We start from the raw sequence: 16,363 nt of genomic DNA, 5'->3' as shown, positions 1-16,363 counted from the left end.
AGTACCAAGCACAAGAGGCTACTTTAGCCCAGAAAGGGACTTCTTCAACTTGCACACATGGGTATCCCATCCTAACAAAGATATTATATTTGAACCCAAGCTGAAATAAAACCATGAATCACTCTTCCTGCCACCTGCATCTCTGGCCCTGTCAAAATCCACTAAAGCATGCAGCAGCTCAAAGCACTGTGCCAGTGTGCCCTTTAAGTACCTCGCATAACTCAGACCATGGAGCATATTTGTAGCAACCTCAGCTCAACCATATATTAGCAGCCAAGCTGGACAACAAATTGGTGTCTGAGCCCCCCTTGTTTGTGAGACAAGGGATCTCATGCACATAGTAATTTGATTGCTAAATTCTACCAAATATGTTAGGGAACCTATATACTTTTTGTACGCTGACGAATCAACAAAATTTGAATCTTAATCTACTGATAACTTCAAAATATGTATCATAAAAGTAACCTATGGTTTATTGTCCATTATCCAAAACTTCTTTAGAATCTCAATTGCTTACTTACCCCTATTCGAGGACCACCTCACCTCAACTCAGCCAAACCTCCAAGACCAAGAAATAACACATGAGGTGTATATCCTTCATGTCAACTTCACTTGCCAGTTTCTTCTTGCACCATGGGATAGAATTTTTTTAACTAACTTTTAGGACCAGGTGATCTACATATAACACAAATATAAGCATATCAAATTGATCATAATCAAACAAATAATACAAGTTAGGACCTGCAACAGTCTTAGTGATCCCCTTAATATGTATGTACTCATCAAAAAAACAAAGTATATTCAAAATTTGTTTTGTTGCACACATAATTAGTTTATGTTTGGACCCTCACAACCTAGTGCGCTCCTTAGAAGCTAGAGCGATGCATGTTCAAGTTATTAAAATTTAACACATATCAATCCTTTTTGTCCTCTTTTTGGGAGGCGCTACATTAACTGTGGGTGTGGAATGCTCATCACATTGAACACCCGCCTCATTATTTCTGTCTCCCATTCGCTGAAATTCAACAAGGGTTTCCTGCCAAGGTTCAAGAATGACTATTGGATGATTTTGTGCAACAAGAAAATCATCATGTGCTTGTATCTCCTCCCCATGCTCACTCCTAGATGTTTCACCTGATTCCTATACACAACACACTTTAACTTGTTATAATAACATTAAAACCTCCAATTGATTTATTGCATTATTCATATAATATTATAAACAACTAACCTCGGATCCATAACTAGTAATTATTTTTTCCCCTTGATTTATCATGTTTTGGTGAAGACCTTGGGAACCATGTAATACAACATATTTTAGGTCTTCCTCTGAAGCTTCCTTTTGAAACTGGTGAACCTACATTAACAAAGATAATCATATCTATAAGGTAAAATAACTAATAAGATACAATTAACTCAACGTGACCATGGTTACTTTGCCTAAAATAGAAAATATAATAGATGGAAATATCACTTACCATACCACCACGAATACAATTATATCCACCAGAGGCTAATTTGTGAGATCCAATTTTTGACACCCTAGCTTGGGTTGCTTTTCTTGTATCTCGTAGGCGTCTCTTAGCTCCTCCTTATGCAGATGGCGTATAGTTTGGATTTCTGAGGACTTTCCTCTTAAACTTGGCATCTTTCATAAGTTCATCCCACGTCACTTGGTCTGTGATCCAAGCTGGACGTGGATACATCAAATTTTTTGTCAACTTTGTCCATAAATTGGACCTCTTTGAGTGCATGTATTTACTTGCAATCTATAAAATAAGTTCCTTATCAAATCTAGGATTACCAAATGCTATTACTACATCTTTAAATAGTTCCTCTTTTTTGGCATTGGCTTGTTTCCTCCAATCCATTTGGATGGTATTTCCAAATAATTCTTCTGCACGATGAAAAATAAAGGCATAAAATTTCAGCCCTGTTTCATCCTTCAAGACATTTCCTTTTGAAGTGAGCAAGATTGTAACTTCTTGCATTCCTTTTGTGGTCACCGATGATATTGTTGTAGTATTGGGGATTGAGAAAGGTTCCCTTATAGATACATTAGGCACTGTGTCACTTACTTCCTGCATTTACAATGAAATTGTGGAACTATTAAGAACCCAACCAAAATATGAAACTATTTTTCATATCTAAAATAATGATCCTAAACATAACAAATGAAATTATAAAAAAAATAAAATAATTTTACCTGTTGATCTATTGCAGGAGCTACACTCTCCAAGAATGACATTTCCCATAACTGAATTTGTTCAATTATTTCTTGTCTGATTTGAACATTTGCAGGAATATCTAGTAGGAGCCTTAACATTCTTGTTTGTGAGTCTATAGCACTCCTCAAAGAAACTTGTTTTGGTCCTGGTGGGAGAATTCTGACTAGACCCACATTTGATGTAGAGGGCATGTTATGGGGTTCTGGTCTAGGTGTAGATGGCATAACATGACCCTCTATACCAACAGATTGTGTAAAGGGCATGTTATGGGGTTCTGGTCTAGGTGTAGATGGCATAACATGACCCTCTATACCGACTGATTGTGTAAAGGGCATGTTATGGGGTTCTGGTCTAGGTGTAGATGGCATAACATGACCCTCTATACCGACAGATTGTGTAAAGGGCATGTTATGGGGTTCTGGTCTAGGTGTAGATGGCATAACATGACCCTCTATACCAACAGATTGTATACTTGTTGGAGTCACCCTAGAAACATCCTGCAAGGAACAAATATAAATAATAATATGGATTAACAGATGAATAATGTTGAAATATGTAACTAGGTTTGGTCTTCATAATGATATATCTAATCACAATTCTATGTAATTTATGTAAAAAAAGGAAAAAGAAGATTATTTTTGTTATGACTGAGGCATGGGTTTCATGAACACGTGAAGAAGCAAGTCCCATTATAGAATGACAATATCTCGGAAGACTCATTAAAAGAAGGTCATGAAGGTGGCAAATGATCAATGAAATGTAGTGTAAAGTTGCAAATAATCATGGCAACCAAAATACTAATCAGTACAGATAGGTGTCCATGAGGTATGTATAATAATTTTCTTTTAAAGGGTCCATCATAAGATGTAGTAGGGTTGAATTTATGGGTTTATATTTTAAGAAATACCCTAGGATTTAGAAACCTTAATCTTAAGGTATTTGTTCCCTATGATTTGATTTCTAGGGCATCGGATAAACTCTAGAATGACATAAAGGGAAAAGAGTATGATCTAATGTTTGAATTTAAGAAACCCTAAAAAGGCCTCTTGATTACATAAAAACCCTAAAAAAGTAACTTGACATCATGTTTTGGAATAACATATTGCTTGGGTTACTTGTTAAAATAGTATTGTATGGACAAGAAGAAAAAAACAGATGGGGTGATCCATTTGAAGGCATGATGTAGCTCTTCGTAACACCTCATAAATCATGTAGTCGTTGTGCAAAAACTTTATTAAATATATGCCCTAGATTTCTCAACAAATAACATAATCAAACTCACATAAATAAATGGTTGAATCTTACATCTCGCATAATATTAGATGTATATGGGGGCATTAATGATCCCTGCATGCCAACATTGGTTGTATTGAGGGGCATAAATGAATCCTGCATGCCAACAAAATGCACGCTTACTAAAAACACAAATATTAATAAATATATATAGTGAAATAAGTTAACTAAATGCACAAAAATATTGAACAAGTTTTACCACTATCATTACCTTAGATGTTTTATAAGGTGTTATAGGGGTTAGAATGACTTTAGCAATTGCCTGCTTTCCACAAACATAAATTAGCATAATATAATAAGGAATATAAGATAATTGAACATATAAAAGACAATATTCAAGCTTACCTGATGCATCATCATAGCAGCATCTTGCCCTCGTGCATTTGTTAACATTTCCATGAAAGTAGTGAATATCATTGAACCCCCCATAGTAGCATCAGTAACACCCATGGGTACATTCTTAAAAAAACACATAAAAACATAAAAATAAGAAAACCTTGATCAAAAAACCGATAAGAAAATAGAACCGGTAACACGAAATATGTGTTGAGTGAGCATTGAAGATCTGTCCAACACTTTGAGGCAAGCTTATCAGAGTGTTTTGACAAGAATTTAACTAGTCACAAACAAACTTTTGAAGTATCATTTTAAAGTTATTTCTAAAAACAAATCCAACCTCTAACTAAATCAACAACATAAATAATACAAATACCAAAAGCACATAAATACCTGGTCTGCCATTTTGTATAGAATAATGTAATAGAAATCTACGAAGAAAAGTTTGTGGACACTCGTTAGGATCATTACATAAATAAATGTTGGAATATATGACAACGTGTAAAACCATAAAATTATTCTAAAATATGTTGGTTTAAACTTCTATGCATGTAATACTAATTTCATTGAGGAGTTCCCTGGATTATATTACAAAGGGTAATGCACTGTCTTAAATTGTTGTCGCATAATGCAAAGTAATCTCTGTAGAATATCTCCTTTCTACCTATAAAAATTACTTCACTATCTCATTGCAGCCACAATCAACTCCAAACCAAACCTTGCTTGCCTCAAAACCCCAGACCAGACCTCAAGATGATTTGCTGCCACATAAAAACCTTAGGGGTGATTCGTTGCCACAAAAAATTCCTTATAGGTGGTTTGCTGCCACAATTGATACCTCGGGGATGATTTGTTGTCATCAACAGTGCCTCAGAGGTATCTTTCTATCCCAGAATTGCTTAATAGACATATTGCTGCCACAGTGAAGCCTCAGATTTAATGTGCTGCTATAGATAATGCCTTATAGATAGGCCAATGCCTCAAATAATGTCTCAGGGATGATTTCCTGCCCAGATAATGCCTCAAGATAGTTTGTTGCCACAGTTAGTGTCTGTTCGATCATTTATATAACAACATTCGGAAGTTGGATTAAAGTGAGAGATTTTAGAAAATTAAATGAAAGTATGGTTGGTTGACTCTCTACAATTATGGATTGAAACCAACGAGGTTCCATATATGGTGCTCAAAAAATAAACAGTGTTCCTAACAAACAAGCATCATTTTGTATATAAAATATTTAAATAAATTATCACCAGTTTATATTAAACTGTGAAATCAACATTTGAAAAGAAATGCATATGAAGCACATTAAGCATTCACGGAAACTACTAATCGGAGTCCAAAGAATTATTATGGTAGATGAAGCGATATGGTGTGTTGCCTTAGAAGAGCACCAATATGCAATAAAGAACCCTGAAATATGCTTGGAAAATGAAAAGACATAAAATAATGTAGAGCACTGGTGGCAGAGAGGGTATAAAAACTCATAATTATGTTTAACCCTCCAATATAGTTAACCACACATGGAATAAGTGAATTCAAATGAATGACAATGCAGTGAATGCCGATGAGCTCTGGTTTCATCAATTCATGAGTAAATGTTGGTGTGGGATTAAACCAAATAATGCCAGTTTCATGCCTCATACTTCTCAAAGACCCAAGCTACAAATATCATGGCTTGGTATTATACCTATGCGCAGATTTATGCAGATTTGAGATGTTCAGAGGAGAATCAATCATATTTCCATAACACCCCTCTCGAACCTATTACATGCTAACGAATTAGAGTCTAGTGCCAAACACATGATCACATATCCAAGCAAAAGATCATCCCAGTGCATCTCCTAGAATGGTGGATATCAAGTGACTCAAACTAATGAAGAGAAGCCTCGATTTGACTCCAAGACTATTGAAGATTGGAGAAATTCACTTTTTCATGTTGCAGACATTAGTGGTTTCGAGCTGGAGGCGTGCAATACTGGGTGAAAACTCAACCTTCACTATCAATGATAGTATTTTATGTTTGATAAATAGACATAGACGTTTGTTTCTCACTGTTATATTTATTTTCTTTTGAATAACTAGCAAGGAGCTAGAGATGGAGCTGCTAGATAAGGTGGTTAAATGTCTGTCAGAAATGGTGAAAAAGCCAGAGTTGCCCATGGAAGACTATCCAACAGGCTTGAATTTTAAGCTTCAAGATTTTGAAGAGACAATCCTGTTGCAGCAACAGCAAAGGGGGAAATCTCAGATATTGGGGATAGTGGGGTTAGGTGGCGTAGGAAAGACAAGTTTTGCAAAACATTGAAAAAGGATGAGATTTTAACCCTGTTTTTCATGTGGCCCCATACCTTTTAAAATTGACAAATATATTTGGTGTAAACATGCTGAAACCTTTGCACTACTCTACTAGGAATGGAAAAGAGTATATATCAAGACTATTGCATACAAAACAACTAGTACCAAAATGATAATGTTGATGTCACTAAGTTCTAAAAAATAGATACAATGGAAAAGACAAGCACCTAACTTTCAATATTTCCATACTATTGAAATATATGTCCCCCAAATCTAGACTAGATGACCTAAATTCAATATCCAGTGATAGATAGAGAAATAGGTACTTTGAGGCCAAATGTTTTAAGAAAAAATTAGATGATAACATGGGTAAAAGTATGGAGAATATTGTGAACCCATATGTTAGAAAAATGAGATAGGGAAACTTGTAGTAGAATTAGTGTTGGTAATCTTCCAGTATGAATGTCACTAATAAATTTAGCTCCGATTGTACTCAAATGTTTTTATAAATATACTCCATAATATTCCAAGGAATTTAATAAAAAGTTTTGAGATCAGAACTAGTTTCAGAAATCAATTTGAAGAGACAAAATCCAATAGTGCTAAGAATAAAAAAGACAGTCCAATTCCTTCCTTGTATTTGGGGATTAACACTATCTTCAGGTTGAAATAAATTTACATTTTTCCAATTCCCAAGTGAAATTTCAGATCCATGTTAGAAAATTTGTAAACTCAGATACATCTAACCAGTATGATGTTTGCACCAAAAGAGCCTAGGTTCCTTCTACAACATTGACATGGAAATGAGATGAGCCATCATCTCTTTTATGTCACATTAAATAAGGAAACCAACACAATCTCATGTAAATCAAGATCTAGAATGCACCTAGACATAGGAAACTCGAGGATGAATATCTATCTTGAGTTCACAGAAATGGTCGATGTATGCATTATTGTAACTCTAAATATCCAACCTAAATTTAAATAGATTTGGCTAATGTATATGTTAATTTATAGAAATGTACTTCAAAGAAAACCCAAGTGCCTAGAGAGGGGCTGATGACATAAAATTGAAAACCCAAATCATGGTTACAATACTTAAATATAAAATGATATGTTGTTTAGTTTGAACATATAAAGGAACTTACAAGCATATCTTGCATGAGAAGTGTGGGAAGAGGTTTGAAAGAGGGAAATATGGCATCATTTAAAACAATTCTTTTCTCAGAAACCACTGCATGCAGATTGTTGCATCTTTGAAGCTCTCCTCCTTTCCATTGTCCAGAAAACTTCATAAACCATCTTTTCCATCTATACATAACCATACTGAGAGATGACAATAAAGATGGGAATAGACCTTCCATGTACTACCAACTTCAATTCTGCCCATTTTGTGTTGAACTCATGGAAGACCGAGAGGCCACAAAATTGGTGCAACCTAAATTTTTAAAATGGGTTTATGAGCAAACTACAGAAAAACCCACAACAGATTGAGAATGAGTAGCTATTTAAGTATAAAGGTCCCCAGAATACAAGGTTCCCATTGATAAACAAAACGAAACCTCAATACCCTTCGAGGGGCCAATAATAATGCAGAAAAGCCACTGAAAATTTAGATTGAGATAGTAAATTGGATTATCACAAATTTGTCTCGTAATCCATGATTCAACTGTAGCAAATTATAAGTTTCTTCCATGGAAATAAATTGAGTACTGCTGGAAACACGAGAAAGAACTTGTTGACTCAACAATAAGGTAAGATTAACAAAACACATCCAAAAACAACCAACTCCATCGAAACCTTTCGAGAGGACACGTAGGATTCTGGGGGGTGCCACTTTGGAGGTCTGTAGTAGCATATGTAGGAGGATCAGCCTCGTGACATTTTTCTAACATTTCCCTGAAACGTTTCATGACCTCCTCATACTTATTAGGTGGATCAAAGCTGTGGAATTTCTCTAACATTTACCTGAAAATCCTCATGATCTCTTCATACCTATTGAGCGTAAAATGGGCCATCATTAAATGATTAAAAGTCAATGTACCTAGTGTCATCTCAACCTCGTAGATGGTTTTCAGCATATCGAACTAGGCTTCCATGTCCAACCTAACAATGAGTGCTCAAAACTATGTTATATGTAACAAGATTCCATATAACACCAAGTTATTTAATAAATTTACAAAGAGAAACAACATTATGCCCTAATAAACATTATTTCCCTAAATTTACACTCAAATTCAGGACGAAAGGGTTAAATGTCTATCGGAAATAGTGAAAAAGCCAGAGTTTCTCGTGGCCGACTATCCAATAGGCTTGAATTTTAAGCTTCGAGATTTTGAAGAGATAGTCCTGTTGCAGCAACAGCAAAGGGGGAAATCTCAGATATTAGGGATAGTGGGGTTAGGTGGCGTAGGAAAGACAACTTTTGCAAAACATTTTTTCAATATGAAGAAATCAGATTATCACAGATCCTACTTTTTATTTGAAGTTAGAGATAGTGCAGCTAAAAACTCTTTAAATTCGTGGCAGAGAATACTTCTTGAGGCCAACATCTTTGCAAGGGAAATACATCAAATTGAACGGAAAATACCTGTGGAAAATAAACCCTTTGCTATCTTCTTTGAAAATTCTAGCTCAGCTTCGAGTTCCTTTGCAAAATAACAGTGAAAGCCCCAACATATAAAAACTAAAACAATTTAGCACCAAAAAGATTTTTAGCCTCTACACCAAAAAAGTTTCAGTGGTTTCAGCGGTCTTGTTTCCATTTTAAGATGGCCTAGCCCGTTGTTTCCTGCTATTTCCCGCGTATGTATCCCACTTTTCATAAGAATGAGGGTCTTAATATCTATCTCCCGCCACCCACGAATAAATGAGTATGTACTCTGCGGCCGTTGGGCCTCGTGCCCTTAATGCCCATCATAGAAACCCTAGTCTCGTGGCTTTAATAGATCAATAACTTAACACAAGTGCATTCTTGGCAACAAGACTACAATTTCATAACCAAAACCAAATGTCTAAAAACGAAGAATTATTCCTCTGAGTTCGGCCCAGTCCCTCTGAGTTATTATAACAAAACCCTTAGCCTTAGGCCAGAGAAACCTTTTAAAAATACATTACAGGGATAGTATTCCGTCCAGTTCAGAGATGAAAGATGTTAACTAATATCCCTAGCCTAGTTCAACAAACAAACACATACCTGGTAGTGGGTGCCAAGAAACTGGTAGACCCAATCGCAATTCAGCATGACTCCGAAGACCCACACCATAGCCAACCAGGGCTGCACATTCAAGTAGAAAACAAGATGAGTATGTGATGACAAAACAAGAGAAAAGCTATAAAATTCATAAAATATTTAAGTTTAACACCTAAAATGAATATGCGCTTACCTGAAGAGACTATCCAAGCTGGAAACCCTTTCTGAAAACAAAGACTGTGTCTCAGTGCACATCGTGTTATACCACTGAAAAGAACCAATTTCGAAGGAAACCAGAAGTGGGAAACTTGATCAAAGGCAAACTGTGGCGAGGTAAAGCAGTGGGTAGATAACTATAACAGAGAACGACATAAGTGAACCATTTGAGGACTCGACAGACTAACACTCCCGGCTCGACAACACTGGGAGATCACCTCAAGACACACAATGTACCAGGATCTAACACCACGACCGTTGCATTTTGAAGAGGCATATACACCATAGAACCGATCCATATTCCCACGGAATGATTCCAACTGGAGGCTCCTTGGCAGTCGAACCATGCATAACCCTAGGCATACGACAACCAGGGTACCAACTGGAGGCTCCTTGGTAGTCGAACCATGCATAACCCAGGGCTCTTAATACTTAATATATTTTAATTTAAATCTTTTATGTTAAATTTATTAACAACAAACATATATTTAACTTAATTTGATTTCTTATAGGTTTAAGAATGTTAAATTCCATAAGAATTTTAAAATGTTATGTTATTTTACATAGGTTAAGGTTCCGTTTGAAGTTGCTTTTTTGAATTGACTTATTATTGATCTACTTGTTGTACTATAGGTAGTGTATCTATTTTATAGTAAGTAATCATTGTACTACAGGTAGTGTCTAGTAATTTTTTAAGGAGCATTCATCAAAACAAAGAAATCTAATGAACCATAATAAATATCATATTTATTGAAGGGATTTTATCATCATAAATTACCAAAATGTAATTTGAGTGACTAATAAAATTCTACTATTACAAATAGATAAAAAAATTCATTCCACATTCATAAACACTTCAAGGTGGAATGTGTTATTCTTTAGTAATTACACCTTATTATCTTGACATCTTTACTTAAGTAATGACTATCAATCCTTCACTCTTTATTTGATTATTGTGATTTATTGTAATTGTTTTGCATGTAGGTAAATTATTTAAATATAAATGCCTCGAAAAAGGAAGGGTCAATCAACTAATTTTTTTTTATGTATATTTTAAAACATCAAAGACTTATAATGTTAAAGATATTCCATATATACCTCATTTGAATGATGATGCTAATGAAGATATGAATGAAGAGTATTTTGTTGATATAGAAATTCTTGGCAATAAAAATGAAGGACACGATGGTGGATCTAGTAGTTCGAGGAGGAAGGCCTTCTCAAAACGTGAATTCCGAGAAGAGTGGACGATAAAACATCCTTGGGTGTATAGTATCAATGTTGAATATCACAAGACTCATATGAAGTGTAAAATTTGTGAGAAATACAAGGCTCAAGCTCCATGGGGTATTGGACATGGATTTAATACGATTCAATATGATGTTGTGAGGACTCATGCAAAATCCATTATTCATCAAACATCAACTCAGAGAAATTTGTATGACACTGAAAGGTTTGAAAATCCCATTAAAGAACACATAGTGGCTATAAATGAGGCTAATAAGGAAATGGTCAGAACTACCATTTAGTTAGCATATTTTATTGCAAAAAAAGATATTTCAATTTTTACTTATGAAGATCTTTGTCATATTCAAATGCATCTATAGACGCCTAATATGCCTTCTCGAGTGGAGTATTCTTCCTACATAAATAGAAAAGAAGCTACTAAATTCATTCACTCTATATTAAATTATCTTGAAGAGGTGCAAACTAGAAAAGTGTTAGAAAATCCATTTTTCTCTATAATGTTAGATGAAATTATAGACAATGGTTTGGAACAACACCTTGTTGTGTATTCTACATATCTATATTTAAAAGGTTTGGGCCCTCCAGTCACACAATTTATGAAAATGATTATTGTTCCTAGTGGAAAAGGAAAGACTATATATGATACCATCGTTAATTTAAAGGAAACAAGGTAGTTGGAAAATGAGAAACTAATAGCGGTTTCGACCGATGGTGCTTCATCTACGGTTGGATGTGAAAATGGATTTGTCACACTGCTAAAGAATGATTTAGCAAATTTGATTGGCACTCATTTCATTTCACATATTGAAGCACTTGTAGCATCATATGCTTTGAAAAAGATACCTGAGTATTTGTATGTTGAGACAATAACAAACAAGGTATACTCATGGGTTGGAAATTTAGCAAAGAGAAATAATAAGCTCATTTCCTTATTAGAGATAATGGAATTAGAATCCTTGCAGGTTCTTCAAATCCATGGGATTCTATGGCTCTCTATTTTGGTGAAGCCCAAACTAGTGAGATAGTTATCGATCCTAGTATACCAAGCACGGGGTGCTTGTTTGAGTCCATACAACGCTCGCTTGAGTCTGCACACATGCGACTCTCTGTTGAAGGTCTCAAACCCCTTCGATTGCTCAATATACACATCTTCCTCAATAACTCCATTGAGGAATGTTATCTTCACATCAATTTGGTGGATCTTCCACCTCATCTGTGCTAACAGTGCTAGAATTGACTTGATGGATGAGTACCTTGCTACTGGAGCAAAGGCCTCCTCATAGTCAATTCCCTCCACCTGAGAGAACCCCTTGGCCAAAAATCAGGCCTTATGTTTCTCTATGCTCCCGTCTTCTACATGCTTTATCTTATAAAGCCATCTCAAACCAACCACTGATGTGTTTGTTGGTCTTTGGACCAATTCCAAAACACTGTTTTTGACAATGGAATCATATTGCTCTACCATAGCATCAACCCATATTGGTTATTGCACTGCTTCCTCGAATGAAGATGTTTATGTCTCAACTAGCTCACTCATCAAAGCCATGTACCCGGTGTACTGATCCTATGACCTCCTTTGCTTGCATTGTGATGTGGGTGCTCCCACATTCTCTCGAGAAGCTTGCAATAATTTGTTAGCTTCCCTGGTCTGCTTCCTTCCTTCTCTAGATGTCTCCACTCTCTGCTCCTTTGCTTGTGGCTACTCCACAACTTCTTGAGGTTCTTCCTTTGGAGCCAAAAGCTCCTGATCAGCCTGCAATTGAAGCTCCCTCTCAGGAGAACACCTCATTGCCTTCTCCTCATCAAACTTCACATCTCTTGTGACCATTGTCATCTTGAGATATGGAGAGTACACACGATAGTTGTGAGTTGTGTCTGTGTACCTATTGAAGGCTCAAAATTCTCTGCCTCAACATTATAAGGGAGACCACCTAGCCGGGAACTTAAAGTAGCTCATTTTCCGTTGAGGCCACTTTGATTAATTCGCCTAAACCATTCCTAATGTCTCGCAAAGAGTCTTCGTCCCAATACTCCAAAGGGAGAGAATAAAGGCGCAACCACACCGGGGCCCAGTTCAGATCTTCTTTGTCTGAGTTAAAGTGCTCGATCCATCCTCTTGGGTATAGCCCTGCTGCGTTGAAGAAATATGGTCCTCCATCCTAGTTAGTCATAAGATCATGTTGGTCACAACCTCCATAGCTTAAATAAACAAATGGTAATACTCTTCATCTTCTAAGTTATGTAATAAACAAGTGAAAGGGAGCAAGACATGAAGAGGAAACACATGGAATGACTTTCAGTTCTTGCAACCATGCATGTTATTGAAGACAAAATGATTCAACAATGATAAGAAATATTTTAAGGTACACTAAGAGGTGTATTTCAAAAGATGTGCTTTGTTTTCCATACCTAGCCTCCAAAGGGTTATGCATCAGATGGAGTTTTCATGCGGTACTGATATTCTCTCATACCTTCGGTTTCTCAGTCTTCTTATTTTTCTCCTTAGCTCCTTGAGAGTCATCTATCATGTCATCATTCTTCATGGCCCATGAGAGACATAATTGCGTAGTTTCAACGGGCAATGACTATTGCGGGATGAGGCCCTGGGGGGACACATTTACATAGTTTTAGGATGCAAGCCACGGCTATTGGATGAGGCCCTAGGAGGACACATCTACGCAGTTTCAGGATGCAAGGTAGACTGGGTAGTGCCTTGAATTATATGAACTTGGATAATGTGTCATCTTTATTCCACATGAATAAGATCCAACACTTCTGTGAGAAGTCATCAATAAAAATGACAAAATATTTGTATATGGCAGTGGAGGTTGTCGATAAAGGTCCATAAACATGATAGTGGATCCTTTCTAGGACTGCATGTGCTTTTTTGTCCCGATCATGGAATGTGGATTTTATGTACTTCCGCAACGTACATCCTTTGCATATTGTTGGGTTGTGTTATATTCTTTCCACGACTAGCCTACGTAGTTAACCGCGGAGTTAGAGGGAGGGAGGAGCCCGCCTTCGTTGCACCGATTGTGTAGCGGGGGGGTCACAGGGGGTTTGAGGCGTACCGGTAACCCCACTTTATGGGGTCTGGGACAGCGCCTCGGAAAATTTTGGTTTTGGACCCTATGTTAGGATGGGCAGACCCACCTATGGTTTTGTGCATGATTTTCGCACATGTTTTTGGACGTGATGGTTTTCGGTCCATGGTATTAGATGCGATGGTTTTCGGTCCATGGTATTGGATGCTTCGGCATGTATAAATATGTATTATAACATTGAAAGGAACATAATGAAAAAATCAAGCTGGTAGTCCCAGTTTCGGGATCTAGGGGAAAATCTCTGTGTATATGTGTTTTATGTGTTATGCTCTCGCATTGTTTATTTTCCATGTTTTAGAATTTGTATGCCGGTAATTTTTATAAGGGATTAAAACCTACACATACATCCTACTACTTAAGTGTGCCTTTAGGGAGGCTAGTGGTTATTTGTTGTATAATATTCGAGGTGTCATGATGCAAATGGCCAAGTATTTTGTGCCAAAGTTCATTGACATTGCGACGTGCACTTTCTCCGCCTTAGTGCTTAATGCAACATAGTCTTCCACATCTAGATTATACAGGTTCTTCACACGAACCCCGATCTGCTTCACCTGTCCCGTGGCTATGTGTCTTAAGAATGCTTTTCCTTTGATTAATATCACTTCACAACCATGGTCTTCCAAAATTGCAACAAAGATGAGATTTTTCTTTAGGCCTAGAAAAAACATGACATCCTTGAGCCTAATGCAGGAGCATTCGACACTCTTAATCAAACAAGGAATCCAAAGCGGAGCAAGGAGGACAACGTGGACCATCGGAGTAAACATGGGACATTTCTATTAAAATAGAGCTAGTTTGATGGAATGGATAAAGTCTCTAGAAGACTTATTTAATGTAATCTGCCATATGTATGTATGCATGTAGAGAGAAATAGGGACAGTTGAGTGATTCATTGAAAGGATTTGATCGGATCCTTTCAGTGATCTGATCCAATGTGTTTATAAATGATGAACCTGCGTGTTCAATAGGAAAGAGTGAGAATAGAGTGATCAAAATGCAGTTGAAGGGGAATTTGCTCCCAAGGCATAAATGCCTTAGATCTATAATCATACCGTGTATAATATAAAGTGTGTTCAGTGTTGATATTGTGTGGATTTTTGTGTGTGTATATGTAATAATGCCTTTTCGTGTTATCCGTATATATATGCGATGATGGCTTAATTCCTGCGTTACGAGATTGTTGATCGACCATCGATCACTATAAATATCGATGGCGATCCATTGATTAACGAAAATATTGTTGTATATGGTGTGTCATGTGTAGACAGAGTCGGTGGCAGAACTGTGTTTTAAGCGCAGAATCCATGAGCAGGTAGCCAAATCTGATAAGCGGTGAGGGTACATGCAAGATACAAAGCAAGGATTAATGCAAAGAAGTAATGCAGAGGAGTGTACTGACTACATACATATCATCAAACATATTTCATCCCACTTAGGATGTCTTGCATCATGCCTGGTTAGTCATAAGATCATGTTGGTCACAACCTCAGTAGCTTAAATAAAGAAGTGGTAATAATCTTCATCTTCTAAGCTATGTAATAAACAATTGAAAGGGAGCAAGACACGTAGATCAAACACATGGAATCACTTTCAATTCTTGCAACCATGAATGTCATTGAAGATGGAATGATACAACAATGATAAGCAAACTTTTAAGCTACATTAAGAGGTGTATTTCAAAAGACGTGCTTTGTTTTCCATACCTAGCGTCCAAAGGGTTATGCATCAGATGGAGTCTTCATGCGGTGCTAATATTCTATCATACCTTAGGTTTCTTGGTCTGCTTATTTTTCTCCTCAACTCCTTGAGAGTCATCTATCATGTCATCTTTCTTTGTGGCCCGTGAGAGACATAATTGTGTAGTTTCAATGGGCAGTGACTGTTGCAGGATGAGGCCTTGGGAGGACACATTTACATAGTTTAGGATGTAAGGCACTACTTGGGACGAGGCCCTGGGAGGACAAATCTATGCAATTTCAGGATGCAAGGCAGACTGGGTAGTCAAGGGACAAAACTGCACAGTTTTTGGAGATAGCGGGTTCCGGCTGAGGGAAGGACACTGGAGGAAACCACTGCGCATTTTTGAATGGTAAGGGAGGTTGGTATTTCTGCGTATTGTACGGTTTGAACAAGCAACAGAAAAGCTTGAGGGTTACATATGTGAAGTATGTAGTTCAGAAAAGTTGGATGAGGCTAGGTTGCTAAGGAAACTCCGAAATTTAGCTAAGTGTGGGATTAGTGGAACTTATGTGAATAGTGATAAAACTTCACTATGATCACACACTTGAAAACTTATCGATACAACATAGACCATCCAGAACATATAACACATACTTCACTTAATGCAACAACCTTTGTGGCAGCTTACGGCAAGTGCGGCTTCGATTATAGACTTCGGGAGGATAAAGGGGACACTTGTGTAATACAAAAAAAGTTACAGAGAA

This window comes from Pinus tabuliformis, chromosome 1_1 (genome assembly GCF_031772625.1).
Source record: "Pinus tabuliformis cultivar Carrire ecotype Pingquan chromosome 1_1, CPIR1, whole genome shotgun sequence".
Taxonomy (NCBI): domain Eukaryota; kingdom Viridiplantae; phylum Streptophyta; class Pinopsida; order Pinales; family Pinaceae; genus Pinus; species Pinus tabuliformis.
Note: the sequence above shows the minus strand (reverse complement) of the source record.